Here is an 11,707-nt window from a genome sequence, read left to right as displayed (position 1 = left end):
TATGCTATCCGTTGATTACAAAGAATATTAAAGGGTAAGAATCAATATCCGATGAAGGGATACATTGAGTGAGGCCCTGAGCAAAGGAGGTTCTGTCTTCGAGGAGCCGGGGGCCCAGTCGGTGGAACAGGAAAGTGTTCTGGTTCCCCACTGAGGAAGCTCTCAAAAGCAAGGCCAATAATGAGCTGTCCTCCTGGGCCTTTATGGGGGCTTCATACACGGTCATGATTGACTCAGTCGCTGGCCATTGGCAAGGGCACTCAATCTTCAGCCCCTCTCCCTGCCCAGAGGTGGGCGGTGGGGGTAGGACTGGAAGTTCTAAACCTCTAATCGCTTGGTTGGTTGTCCTGGAAAACAGCCCCTACTTTTAAGTAGGGTTCAAAAGCCACTTCATTAGCATACAAAAGATACCTTGCTCACTCTCAACATTAGGAACTTCCAAGGGATTTGGGGAGCTGTGAGCCGGGAACTGTGGATGAAGACCAAATACTGTATGCATCACATGTTCGCACACACTCCATATTCCTGTTCTTTCATTTCATTTGGCCTGTGGGTTCTCCAAAGCATTGTCCTCCTCAAGCCTTCCCACCACCACCCTGCCACTTCCTACTCCGCCTCCCCCTTCTGAGCCACTGACCTTACTCTACTTCCCTGAGACCCAAGCTGGCCATCGGTAGCACTCTCTCCATCGCCTCCACCTCAAAGTCACCTCAGGCTGCAAACCCAACCTCTCTGTCAGCCCACTGGCATCAGCGGAAGGAGTGAGCCAAGACTGAGCAGTGACTGGAGCAGCCCATCTCACCCCCAAGCCAGTCTCTACCTGTGTTCTCATCCCCACCCTTGCCCACCCCTCCAGGCCTGACTCCCCTAGGCATCCCCTTCCACCATTCTAGCTTCCTTGGGCTCTCTCCACTGCCGCCTTTCTCAAAGCATATAAATGCACAGATTCATGCATTCACTCTTTTCCCACAAACACCAATTAAGTGCTAAAATGTGCTTTGAGCTAAACACTCTTGTAGGATCTGGAGATAGAGCAGTGAAGAAAATAAAATCTCGACTCTCATGAGCTTACGCTCCAGTGTGGAGAGCTGGCTAATAAACAGACAGACAAATAATGTAGCGTGTCAAATGGAGAAGACTACAACAAGCTGAAGCCATTGGCAATTGCACTCAAGGGGCGCTGGGCATGCTGTGAACTGCAGAGGAAGGACGGAGGGCCAGAGAGAGGCAGGCCATGCCACAGAAGGGCCTACTATGGGCGAGGCTGCTGCATGATGGTGGAGGAGAAGCTGCTACGGGCCTACAGCTTTGCTGATTTGTTGAGAAGCTTCTGGATTCTGATGTGGCATAGTGCAATAGTCTGGATAATGTTCCCACCACGCTCTTGGACCTGGCGTGTGCTGTAACGGCAAGAAGGCTACCCCTTTCTGCCCTAAAACCCCAGTGGGTCTGTTGGATAATGGAGTGCAATAGTTTGTCCAAGACAAACAATTCCCTCTCTTGCCTGTGGATGGGGAGTAGAGGGATGCATCAGCTCTTGGCTTTATTGTGTGTTTTGGCAAACGAACGTAATAACGACTTCAGTGTGGTCCTTCCAGCCTATCTCCTCATCTAGGCCCAGGTGAAGAGGAATTTGGGAGAGGATTTGACTGAGTTATAAATATAAAACTTCCCAACAACTGAGTAAGGAACCACCGGGCTGGAAAAATAACTCATTCTCATAATAAATATATAAAAATATTAAACTTTTATAATTTATAGCAGTGATGGCAAACCTTTTGAGCTCGGCATGTCAGCATTTTGAAAAAACCCTAACTTAACTCTGGTGTCGTGTCACATATAGAAATTTTTTGATATTTGCAACCATAGTAAAACAAAGATTTACATTTTTGATATTTATTTTATATATTTAAATGCCATTTAACAAAGAAAAATCAGCCAAAAAAATGAGTTCGCGTGTCACCTCTAACACGTGTGTCATATGTTCGCCATCACTGATTTATAGGGTACTTTCATATGCCTAATCTTATTGAATATTCAACATATTATATGACACAAAATCCGTTATAACTTATCATTGAGCTAAACATATTTCCCAGTTAGCATGGGAATACACATTCTTCGCAAAAAAAAATATATATTTTCATTGATATTTGTGTTTGGAGTCCGTTAAGAATTGTCTCAGATTACACAAGAGGGTCCTGGAGTGGACAGCCTTACATTCCACAGGCATTAGTAATGGTCTTCCTCCAGCACTCCCAGCAGATGCCCCAGCATACCAACCTCTGTGTTCCCGTGCTTGGAATGTGTGATTCCTCCATGAGCGACATTCTGCTCTGGGCAACTTCTATTTTGGGACTAAATTGTTTCTTTATATAGAAACCAGTACCTTTGTCAAATCAAGTGAGTACATGAGTCATCTGTGCATTTCCTAAAAACCGTAACAGCAAATTTTTCTCGTCTGCTATCCATTTTCGTTTTTAATCAGAAGAAAAATGCAATAACAATGCAAATGTATTGGTGAAATGCCTAAGCTTTCATAGGCCACTGCTAAAATGAAATTGCTTTCTGGTGGTAACTGAATTTCACACTTGTTTAAAGAATGATCACATCACCGTTTGCATTTTTACCAACCAAGTAACTATATGCCTCTGCTAACTTGGGGGCTCCACTTCTACAATTCACATATGGCCTTTTAGATAACACTGAATGGTCTGAGACGTTGGTGCTAATTAGGGCTTAGAAGGTATCTCATGGTGACTATAATTCTGACAGCACTTTCCCTGTGATTTGAGGAATCGGGGGAGGGGAGTGAAGCTTGTTCTTTCCTCATATCCTAGGTGGCTATATATGACGAGGTTTTACTTCTTGCTAGCTTAGTACATTATGCTAAGGAACTGAGGCTATGGGGAGAGGCTTTGCTTTCTGTGCAAAAACAAATACGGATGCCTAAAGAGTCACCTACGGCCCGGCCAGCGTGCTCAGTGGTTGAGTGTAGACCCACAACCAGGAGGTCATGATTCAACTCCCATCAGGGCCAGGTTGCAGGCTCCATCCCCAGTAAGGGGCGTGCAGGAGGCAGCCGATAAATGAGTCTCTCTCATCATTGATGTTTCTGTCTCTATCTCTCTCTCCCTTTCCCTTCTGCTCTGAAATCAATAAAAATATACATATATATTTTTTAAAAAGAGTCACCTAAGGATTCTTTAGGCATCCCCAGAAGAAATTAGAGGGCAAATAGTAGGTGTGTCCAACCTTCTAAGGAGTTTGAGGCCAAAGGGTTCCGTTAAACAATAGACTCAATTGTCTGAACCCTTCTGAACCTTCTCTGCCTGGGCCTTATCTCCTGATCACAGCAGCTAGTCAAGTGTCATGAGAACACTCATTCCTGCGGGACTGAGACTGATACCTATTTCTCTCTGCTCCTTTGTCTCTGTACAACCGATGGGTTAGAGAGAGAAGGGGTAGATGAACATGCTTGCTGGATTCTTCTCACTGGAGGAAAGAAGAAAAGAACTAAAAGAGCTAAAAGAACATTAGTACTGCTTCGCTGCAATACTGTTAGATCTTTCATTGAACTAAGGGAACTTCTGACAATGTCCTTGTGAATAATGCAGTAATGTTGGTTCCTAACGTTCTAGAAGGCTTTGGGAAAATGGGCACTATAAGTGTTCCTACTTCCAATGAAAACACAGTGGAAATTCACTAGTTATCCCAAGTAATGTTTTCATAAAATATGTTTTTATTGATTTTGAGAGAGAGAGGAAGGGAGATGGGGAGACAGAGATAGAGGGAAAAAAAAACCACACCAAATTAATGTGAGAGAGAAACATACATCAGTTGCCTCCCACACACACCCAACTGGGATGGAACCTGAAACCTGGGCATGTGTCCTGACCAGGAGTTGAACTGGTGAACAGTGCACGGGACAACAATCAACCAACTGAGACACACTGGCCAGGGCCCAAGTAATGTTTAAAACATGAAGTTATTCTGAGTTATTGTCATCAGATTGCTTATCAAATAGGTGTTCTATGTTCTTAGAAAAATGACTTGGGGTATTAAGACTCAAATCATTTGAAAGAAGAAAGTCTCAGATTTGCCCTGAATGAAAAAGAGAATTATTTTCACCTTTTCTTTTACCTTCAGTTTATATATTACATTGAAATAGAGAAAGAGGGTGGAGGAAACCTTCCAGAATAAGAGAGATAAAATCTGATAGAGCAGCAAGGCCATATAATTGTAGAACACTAGTACTTCTTTCTCTGGAGTGTGGAAGGGGGAAATGTGGGCCATTTGCTGCCATAGAAACCAACTGAGGTATGTGGGAGGGGGAGGGAAAGCCCATTGCAGGAACGTAAAGATCTTACTTTTTTTCAAAGTTGAAGTGTTCTCTAGTCAGTAAGGGAGCTTTCTCTTGTCCGAAGGTAGGTAGGTATGTGTGTGTGTGTCCTTTGTACTGAAGTCAGTTCCCATCTGCCTTCCCTATGACTTTGCCTTGTGAACCTGGATTTTCTGTCTTTCAGTCCAGTGTTTCGCTACAGTAGTGGTTCTCAACCTTCCTTATGCCATGACCCTTTCATACAGTTCCTCATGTGGTGGTGACCCCCAACCATAAAATTATTTTCGTTGCTACTTCATAACTGTAATTTTGCTACTGTTATGAATCGTAATGTAAATATCTGATATGCAGGATGTATTTTCATCGTTACAAATTGAACATAATTAAAGCATAGTGATTAATCACAAAAACAATGTGTAATTATATATGTGTTTTGATGGTCTTAGGCGACCCCGGTGAAAGGGTCGTTCGGTTCCCAAAGGGGTCGCGACCCACAGGTTGAGAACCACTGCCTTAGAGGAAGGTTAACAAAAAAAGAATCATTGAGCACCCTGTGCACCAGGCACAGCTCTCCGTAGTGGAGTGCAGAGCCAGTAAGACAGCGAACACACACTGCATAGAGCCACTGGATGAAACCCTCTCTGATGCTCAGTTACATCTGTCCCTATGCCCATGCTCAGAGATGTCTTAGAAAATGAGCAGCGCCGAAGGAGTTCCTTCCCCTCTCTAATTCAACAGCTGTGTCCAAATCACGGTTCTTTTAAATTTTTTAAAATTGAAAAAGATGATTACAAACAGATGAAGGGGGCACACTTCCTGTTTCCTGCTCCTTTGCAATCCGCATCACAGGCAGCCACCCTTTCCTTACCAGTCCGTCGGTCCTCTCCAACCTACCACGAAAGGCACAGGAGCAATGGACCAGGTGTTGGGAAGCTGCAGACCACACCAGGGTCTGTCCTTCTGGAAAGAGGCTGCAGGAGAAAAGATACCAGCTCAGCATGTGTGCTGCTGTGGATGGTTGGGAGTTCCCATTACTGGAAGATTCTAGACCAGGGGTGGGCTAACTTTTTGACTCGAGGGCCACAATGGGTTCTTAAACTGGACCAGAGGGCCGGAACGAAAGCATGGATGGAGTGTTTGTGTGAACTAATATAAATTCAAAGTAAACATCATTACATAAAAGGGTACAGTCTTTTTTTTTTTTTTAGTTTTATTCATTTCAAACGGGCCGGATCCGGCCCGCGGGCAGTAGTTTGCCCACGGCTGTTCTAGACTACGCTGGACAATTTCTTAGCAGAGACACTCCATATAACATCCCTACTTAAAAAAAAATAGACTATTTTTTAGAGCAGTTTTAGATTCACAATGAAATTTAGCAGAAGGCACAGATTTCTCATACAGCCCCTGCCCCACATAGGCCCAGCTCCCCCCACTATCCACATCCCCCACTGGAGCAGTACATTTGTTTCAACTGATGGACCTACCGTGACACATCACTGTCCCCCAGATTCCATAGTTTACATTAGGGTTTACTCTGGGTGTTGTCGATTCTAAGGGTTTGGACAAATGTATAATGACACGTACCCAGCATTATAGTATCGTACAGAGCAGTGTTACTACCCTAAAATTCCTCGGTGCTTCATCTGTTCACCCCCTCTCCCCACCCCTTCCCCGCCCTCCAGCAAACACCGATCTTACTCTCTTCTTAGTTTTGCCCTTTCCAGAACGTCATAGAGTTGGAATCATACCGTCTGCAGCCTTTTCAGACTGGCTTCTTACACTTAGTCATAGGCATGTAGGCTTCCTCCATGTCTCTTGGTGGCTAGTAGTTAATTTCTTCTAATTTTTCTTTTTAAATCCTCACCTCAGGGTATTTTTTCCATTGATTTCTAGAGAGAGTGGGAGAGAGGGAGGACGGGGAGGGGGAGGGGGAAAAGACAGAAACACCGACATGAGAGAGACACATCGATTGGTTGCCTCATGCACATGCCCCTACCAGGGCTGGGGAACCTACAACCCAGGTATGTGCCCTTGACTGGGAGTTGACCTTGAGACCCTTCCGTCCGAGGGCGGACGCTCCAACCACTGAGCGACCTGTCCAGGGCAGTTCATTTCTTTTTAGTGCTGATTAATTTCCCATTGCCTGTCTATTCCTGGAAATTGTCTGCTGATCTGTGTGTCATTGAAACCTCCTTACCCTAAGGGCTACTCCAGATCAATAAAAGATTGGAGCGGCCTGAGCATCGGGGGAAGTCCTTTGGGACTTGGCCGCCTGGTCCCCCAATAATCCAAAATTATCTCGTGTCTTTTTCTCTCATTTGCTGTGCGGCTCCTCTTTCAGATACCGAACCCTACTCCACACAGAACGTGGAGGGAGTGTTACTCAACAGCCTGGATGTACTAATATGTTTTTCAATTGTGTGTTTGTTTCTATAGATTGCTAGAAAGCACTGATGGGGGCAAAGGTGGAATGAACAGGAAGGGACAGCCATGATTTCCAGTGAAGGAGCAGGGGCTGGGCTCGGAAGAGGCTGACACCAGGGGACAGTCTCAGAGTGGCTCGTGCAGAGACCACAGCTCCACACAGCAGGATGTGCAAGGGCTTGTTCAGTACAAGTGACAGAGATCCAGGGCAACAGCTTCCTCTAAACGTGGCTGCGCTGGCTCCGGTAACCGGTATTTCAAGGAGTAAGTCTGGATTGTCAGGCACAGCTGAATGCAAGGCCCGAAAAGATGACACCAGGCCCGGGCTGTCTCTGCCTCTCAGGCTTGCTTGCTTCTGGGTTGGCTGCACTAGGAGGCGGACTTCCCCAAGAGGTGGCCACCTGGAGACCCAGGCTCGCTTTCTACTAGCTGACTGACACCAGTGTGTTACCACTCCTTTTCCCAGCAAAACTTCCCTCTGACGGTCGAATGTCAATGGGCCGGCCCTGAAATTAGGAATACCTGTGGCTGACTGGTACCCACCCCTGAAATTAGGAATTGATACCACCCCACCACCCACCTCCACTTGGAAAAACAGAATGGGGCAGGGGAGGTTTCCAAAGGAAAACTGGGGCGCTCTTCCAAAAGAATGGAAGAGGATTCTGAGCCAGTAAAATCCATAGGTGCTCCATGTGTCATACTATAGGAAAACAGAAATGGGTGCTGGTATGTATTACATAAAAGCAACGGAAATAGCGGTCTTGAACGGTATTCTCAAAGCAATCAATTGAAAAAGAACATTATACTCTTACCATTGCAAATTAAGTGTCTGAGGGGGCGCTATCTCTCCTTCTCTGGGACTCTATGTTCTTTGGGACGCACGAGAAGTGCGGAGGGAACAGTGGGCTCACACTCTGCTTCCTTTCCATGTCTAGTGTGTCTTCACGTATGGCTGAGACTAGAAAGCTAAACACATTTCCCAGACTCCTTTGCAGCGAGGGTAATGAGTACAAAATAGCTTCATTAGCTAGTGTACTCAAGTAAGAGTTGCCAGGCAGAAGCAGGGAGGAGGCCGTCTCTCTGTGGCTGGGTGCTTTCTGCTGCCAGGCTTCCCTGTGGAGACACTGGCCCCTTCTGCATGTTCAGCCTCTACCTTTGTGGGCCCCGAAAGACAGCAGCAGCGGCGGCAGTGCGACCTCCTGATCCCCCTCTTCTGGATAATGGGAGAGCTCCCTGGGCGGGCCAGCTCTGCAGCTCTGGGAATCGTTTCTGCAGACCCAGCCCAGAGCCCATCACTCTAGCCCTTCTGACAACACTGAGAGCAGGTAATTCCCTGTGTTAGAGTAATTTTCTGTTTAAAGGAGCTGAAAGGGTGTCTGTTTACTAGACCTCAACAGGCAGGGTTGACAAAGGTCAAGAAAAACAAAAAGTCTCATTGTTGACCCAGGCCTGGATGCTCAGAGGGGGCTGGTCTGGGAGAAATCTTGGCGATGCAGGCAGAGGGGAAGCTCATTTGGTGCCATGGGGCATGGTCTCCGCAGGGAGGGCTACACAACTTCTGGGGATGATTTCGTGGACACGGGTGTCCCTCCCTGCAATCACCGGCACTCCTCCCTCTGTCCACCCATTAGGAACTATCCTGTTCCTTGAATTCTCTCAAGGCAAGGCCTTTGCTTTCATTTATAGTCCACAAACAGAGTACCTAGTGTCTCCTGGCAAATCCTAGATCCTCTGCAAACCAACCCACCTCTCCCTCTCCAAGGCCCCTGCTTCACACACAAAACAAACTTTTCAACTACTTCAACTTCCACATACTCTTCCTTGACTCCCATAGTCCGGGCTTTTAGTCCTAGCTTGTAATCCCATAGCTCCTGAATTTCCCCTATCAAAGCGTTTCCTCTCAGGGCATTGAAACTGCTCATTCATTTCTCTGTCTCCCTTGCTAAATGTTAACTGCAGTGATGGCAACGTCTGGTCTTGTTTGCCAGTGTAGCCTCGGGACCCAGCATAGTGCCTGGTACACCCATGCCTCAGACATCCCATAAATAGTTACTGAGTTTATATTCGAGTATACTAAGGAATTTCAGAAACTGGATTATCTCTGGAAGCTCTCAGATCTAAGATCAGCTGTACAGATCAAAGGAGGTGACAGAAACTCCAGGTGCTGAGGCAAAATGAGAAGTAGGCAAGATGTTTCTTTCCTTTCCAAGTTTCTCACAGTTTAGCGCCCTCACCACCATTTCTTTTAGCTTAAAAGATACAAAGTGGGGAGAGAGCGAGGGAGAGGGGGAGGGAGAGCAGCTCAAACCACTTTGAACATTCGCCCTGTGCTCTGCTATTTGTCCTTTCAGATGTTGGCTCTGTGCCTCATAGGATATTTGACCTTGGAGGAATTTTTAACCTGAGACTCTGTTTCCTCATTTATAAAATGGCCACAAATGCTTTGACAGGTTGCTGTCTGAAGGTGTGAGCGATGTCCCTGCCACATGCCCTTTCACTTGGGGAGGCGGCGGGGTGTCTCTGTGACAGTCTGACCAACATCCCACAGCGGAAGGGATGCTGCACCAGCTTCCATGCAGGAGCCTCAACAGACTGGCAGCCTCTGGTTCCTGCCTTAGAATACTCACTCTACCAGGGCCATCCCGACCTCATCGGGGCTGTTTCAACCTCACCAGGGCCGTCCGGACCTCAAACGGCCCCAGTGAAGTCGGAATGGCCCCAGGGAGGTCGGGACAGCCCTGGTGAGGTTGAAATGGCCATGGTGAGGTTGAGATGGCCCTGGTGAGATTGAAACAGATTCAAGCAATAAAAATTATTTTAAAAAAAGAAAAAAGAATACTCACTCTACGGGAAGTCGCCCGCCATGCTATGAAGGCACCTGAGCTGCTACTGGAGAGGCCAGATAGAGGGAGAGGCTGGCTAGTGCCAGCTGTCCTGGCGTTCCAGCCGAAATGCAGTCGTGTGCGCGAAGAAGCCATCGTGGTGTCCAGCCCAGGTGAGCATTCGGAGGACTCCAACCCCAGCTGCCATCTGACAGCGACCACATGAGAGGTCCCAGGCGAGAACTGCCCAGCTGAGCACGGTCCACCCACAGAACTGGGAGCCGCTGAGGCTCAGGGTGGTTTGCTAAGCTGCAGTAGATAATGCAGCTGAAGTGATGGTGATAGGGTTGTCACCAAGGTTAATGAGTTTGTGGTACGCTAGATCCCCAGCCCACAGCCTGGAATAAATGAAGCCTTCAATATACATCAATGTCCCTGCCCCTTCCCCTCCCTCTTTGTTAATTCCATGAACTTCCGAGACGGGGTTACTTTCAGTATCATCCTCTGAGGGTAGGGTGAGCTGCAGCTGGGCTCTTTGCCAGATGTTTGGAATTTGAACAGCTCCCCTTTCTCCTCTCCATCTTTCTCTTGTTTCTTTTCCGTGCGCTTTAAAGCACAGACAGATCATCTAGACCTAAAATAAGAATACCAAATTCAGCCTTTGTGTTTCAGACAGAAAAATCATAGGCTTGGTACAGGCTCATGGTAATAAAAATCAAGCCCCAGAAGCCTTTTAGAGTCAAAGCAAAATTCTCCTTGGCAACTTCTGTCATGTCTGTATGTGAGTGTGTGTATAAAAAGCTTTAAACAAAAACTTCAGACTTCATAATTATTTCATCATGTGAACTTGGCTTTTGGGGAGCGGGGGTTAAAAAGTACATGGTTACCTGTAATTATAGTCTTGCTACGTGTGATTTTACAGCACATCAAAATTAAAATTTGAGTTAAACCATGTAGAAAGACATGGTACCTATTTTAAATGCTTCCCCCCCGCTTACTCAAATAGCTGAGTTTATTTCATTCTTGTGATCTCCACAGAAGTCAACCTTTTATTATGTTGGTTGCTAAGGTGATGCATCTTGCCAATCGTGTTGTGCATCCTAGAAAACTTGCTATCAAGGCCGTTTGAGATGACCTTTCCTCCGCCTTGAATGCCTGAGAACACCCAAACCAAGATAGGCAAGAGAGTTCACCTCGGTCTGAGTTGGGTCAGCATCCGAAATTCCATCAAATACCTGGTCAATCAACTTGAGGGTGGAAGAGGGACTCAAACTAGATGTCTGACATGTGTAGATAAGAGAACTGGTTTATACTTTTATATATATCAACCTTTGGTATGGCTGAAGATACAAAGTTACCATGTGTATCCCCAGGATAAAAGCTTCTGGAACCTTTGGGGATCCACAAGGTTAGAAAGGTGGGGGTTGAGGGAGGGGATGGGATGGAGGGGGTCAGCCTGGGTGTCTGGTGACATTTCGAGGTCAGTTCCAGCTACAGACTATTTAGGTGGGGAACCTAGTCTACTGTTGAAGATGTCTTACTTTCCCTGGTGAGGATGCAGGGGGCTGGAGCCTGGGGTTTTATGAGTCCAAGCACACGTCCTCCTTGGCATCCTCACTTTACTAACCTGGCCATGGCTCGTGTCCAGGGACAAGTGCGGACCGTCTGGTCTCTGCTTCCGGTGCAGTCGGTTTGCAGACACAGCTGGGGCAACTGTTTCTTGCCGTTTCACAGCTCCTGTCGGAGGTGTGACGGTGTGAGGCGCTAGAAAACTTCTTCTATAATTACTTCTTGATTTGCCTCTGGGAGTGCAAATGCACCGACCTCTGTGAGCTTGTCGGAGGGTGAGCGATCCGGAGAGTGTGGGTCTACAGACAAACGGGTGACATTATTTTGCCCCCAAATAAAAAGTCACATTGTAGGAGAGTGGTCATGGGGTCTTTGTTACTGATTGCCATTGTAGCCAAATCTATAACCCGAGATGCCACCCCAGGTGCACCCAATCACGCCCCAGAGGAATGAGACAGGCGCGAGGCGGGCAGCAGGGCTGGCCCCCGCCTCCGGGCGCAGGTTCCCACGGGGCTGGGCCCACAGGTCAGTGGCTTCAGGGAGGGGAGGG

The 11,707-nt window shown here is 47.0% G+C and overlaps 1 long non-coding RNA gene across 2 annotated transcripts; it reads right to left on the bottom strand.

Moving 5' to 3' along the window:
* Positions 1-5,085: 5,085 nt before the first annotated feature.
* Positions 5,086-11,701, bottom strand: LOC107182137. 2 transcript variants are annotated; one of them, XR_001512862.1, is made up of 3 exons: positions 11,216-11,701; positions 9,610-10,222; positions 5,086-5,313 (listed from the first exon to the last, which is right to left on the bottom strand). It is a non-coding gene; the product is annotated as an uncharacterized LOC107182137 (long non-coding RNA). The 2 variants fall into 2 exon arrangements; XR_001512863.1 differs by lacking the exon at positions 9,610-10,222.
* Between the last annotated feature and the right edge of the window lie 6 nt (positions 11,702-11,707).

Source organism: Myotis davidii, unplaced genomic scaffold (assembly GCF_000327345.1).
Source record: "Myotis davidii unplaced genomic scaffold, ASM32734v1 scaffold173, whole genome shotgun sequence".
In the NCBI taxonomy this organism is placed as follows: domain Eukaryota; kingdom Metazoa; phylum Chordata; class Mammalia; order Chiroptera; family Vespertilionidae; genus Myotis; species Myotis davidii.
The sequence above is the reverse complement of the archived record's forward strand: the minus strand, read 5'-3'. Positions and strand labels throughout refer to the sequence as shown.